Raw genomic sequence first — 3,573 nt, forward strand, 5'->3', positions numbered from 1 at the left:
ACACACATGGATACATACCGGTGTATCCGACACATATTTTATTTAAAAATATGGAGTGTCAATGTTACATGCAAGATACTGAATGACCCATTAGAGTCTTGATTTTGACATGATTGCTTTACCGCATTATCTTATTGTTTGCAATTATATGCTATCAACTAGAAGTTTCTACCTCTTCACTTGATCTGATGCATTACAATTGGTATTGTTGTCAGTCTATGTATTTAGGGTTGTTTGTGTGTGTGTGTGTGTGTGTGTGGGGTGGGGTGGGGGTTCTGCTTATTTGATATATAGTTATTCCCTATACAAATTGTGTGTGTGTGTGTGTGTGTGTGTGTGGGTGGTGTTCTTTATCTGATATATAGTTATTCCCTATACAAATTAAAGAAAAAATGTGGAAGGGGGGGTCACACTCGAGGAGAAATTCTCTGTCACATGTTATTTATAAAATTTGTAAATACATCTTTTAGGGGTGATAACCATGTGCTTTTCCAGGACTGCTTTTTTGTGTCAGTAATTCTCAGAAATTGTCCCGAATTGTGAGACAAGCCTGTAGCTGTGTGCCATTCACCCAAGAGGAACAACTGAAATTTCGTCTACAAATTACCCTGCTCGAGACTACGATTGCTTTTTTGTAGAGTTTTCTGCTTATAATTCAGTTTTTCATGTTTTATCTGGTGCCTTGAGCCCTTGACACTGTTTTATAAATTTATTAATAATATAATTGTAGGAGTAAAAGCAGAAATGTTTGTTAGGGATGCAAAGGCTCTTTGTCCTCATCTTGTCATTATACCGTATAATTTTGAAGCTTATGAAGTGGTAAGCAGTGCATCGAGTTCCTTATATTGATGTGTGGATTCAAGATTGCACATTTGTTTTTGTTTATTTATATTGTTCCTTATAATTCATCTGTTGGTGCTGTTATTGGCAGGTTGCCAATCAGTTTTACGATATTTTGCATAAGCATTGCAATAGAGTGCAGGTGTGTACATGTTTAGAGATGTAATTCGTTCCATTTTCACCCTTTTATTCCACGTAATGTGACCTATAAGAAAAAAAATTGTAATTTTGATCTCTTGAAACAGGCAGTAAGTTGTGATGAAGCATTTTTGGATGTAACGGACCGAGTGGATGAAGATCTTTGAACATACGCTTCATGTCGGACATGAGATATTTGAAGCTACTGGGAGGCACTCCTAGTGCAGGGGTTGTTGCTAATATGCTCGTGGCTCGCCTTGCCACACGAACTGCTAAACCAAATGGTCAATTTTTTATTTCTCCCATGAAGATTAGGTTTTGGAGTTGTGTTATTTTTTTAATTTTTCCATTAGACTCTTGGTTTCTGTTGAATCATGGTGATGAAGCATGCTTTGCTTCCGTCTTATTTTATTATCGGATGTTCTAGTATCGTTCGATAGCTTGTGTGCGTCTGTGGAAAAGTTACGTTAATTGATGGATCTATGGCCTGCTAAATTAGTCTATCTTGTTTTGCACTGTTGATTTATGGATTGCACTGTTGATTTACGTCGATAATCGAAGTCGGGTATCTTCTAAAAATGTATGTGGAAAAGTTACGTTAATTGATTGATTTTGAGGTGTAGGATTGTTGATTGCAGGTGAAATGACCCAGGAATTAAAATATAATTTTTTTTTAAAAAATAAATAAATAACTCTGCCACGGTCCATAGCCGTCGCAAAAGCACTTCTTCCCACGGTCAAATAACATCAGCCAAAAACCAAAATTCACTACGTAAACAGCAAATCCCACGAACCAAGACCGTAGGAAATATCTTATCCCACGGACCATAACTGTCGGGAAAGCTAATTTTTCCCCACAGACTAACACCGTGGGAAATACTGACCTTTTCCGACAGCCTTCCCTACGGTTTTATGCCGTGGCAATACCGATGGCAATTACCGTTGCTATTGGTGGTCTTTATCGACGGTCATGACTATCGCCATACCATTTCTGACGCACAAAAAGCCCACGGTCCAAAACCGTGGTGTAAAACCTGTTTTCTTGTAGTGATTGTGAAGAAGGACGCCACTCAGATCGCCCAGAAGATGCTAAAGACATACAAAGCGTCCCCATTCATAGCAGAGATACTCAATAAACCCTCCCCTCAGGACTTCATCCAGTCGTGCTTTGCGATGTATGATGGCAGTATGTGTTCCGGTCAACACGTAGCTCACTATATCCAAAGCCTCGCACTCTATAGTGCATATGAGTTCGACCACCTGCAATGCTTCTTGTTCCCTGTAAGCCTAAAGGACAGAGCTCTCAACTGGTTCTATTCATTGGAACCGAACTCCATCGATAGCTTCGAGAAGCTGGCGGATCAGTTCACTAACCATTACGTCTACAACAGACGTAAGAAAACCGATCTCGACTCACTTTTCCTGCTTTCCCAGAAGAGCGACGAGTCAATCCGCTCCTTCTTAGGATGATTCAAGAATGAGTTGCTGTCTATAGACATCAACCTCAAGGAGTCCTTTGCAACCTTGCAACCTCAAGAAGTCCTTTGCTACCTTTGAAAAGTTAAGAATACTACATTTTCTCTTTCACAACTCCCACCAATCCATCTTCCAAACAATTTATGGTGAACCTCATCAATCTCTTTGAACTTACCACTACTACTAATTAAAACTTCAGGTGTCTTGTGCTTTGGATATTAGGAAGCAATTTTGTTAATAGTAATTAACTGAACTTAGAAACATTCATTCATTCATAACAAATATGATCAAGTATTTTCCTATTCAGGTTGTCGAGCCTTTAGGATATTAAAGTGGTAATGGTAGGTGAGATGTCAACATACCACACACAGCTCATAGGAAGATTCTCTTATCCTTCTTCGTATATATTCACAGGTGCTGTAGATGTTGGTTATTTTGGGATTACAACCTGATGATTTGTTGGATATGAAATGGCTGCACTCTTTTTGGGATAAAAGTTGCCTACGTATCAAGTTTCTCAGGGTAAACTTGAATCAAGTCTTACGTAGTTCATATCTCTCTATTTGTAGATGTGTGTTTGAACCATTATGGATTGCAGATCCACCTTGTGTGCTATCTTGATGATTCGTCATTAATGTGTTGTTACAAAGTTAATGTTTCCTTGATTGTGGCGTTGATTGAGCTCCAAGATTGTGCTAGTTGATATCTTTCCATGAATGGCTATAACTGCTGCTGGTGACGACCTGGGTGCTGGATCGTTGGTACAATCTGATGTTGTGGGACGAGCTGAAGTAAGCCGTCTTGCCATGTGGACACGTGCTATGTAGTGTAGAACGGAGGGTACTTACACAACCCCCTTTATTTTTTATTCGTTCATTGGAAGGAGAACGATTTAAAAAGTAAAGTTTAGAAAGCATATGTCTGACAGCTGTTTTGTTTTGAATTTAGGTTTTGGGAAATGTGTGGGAACTGTTGGGTTGGATTTGTGGGCTCGAAGTTACGGCTATTTGTGGCATGTAATGATTTAGATTTTGGGAACACGAAACATTTTGATTGTCTTGAGGTGTTGGGGTAGTTGATGGATTTTTGACTTGTAGAAGCTTTTTGTTTGTTCACTTT

This window comes from Coptis chinensis, chromosome 6 (assembly GCF_015680905.1).
Source record: "Coptis chinensis isolate HL-2020 chromosome 6, ASM1568090v1, whole genome shotgun sequence".
Lineage (NCBI taxonomy): Eukaryota > Viridiplantae > Streptophyta > Magnoliopsida > Ranunculales > Ranunculaceae > Coptis > Coptis chinensis.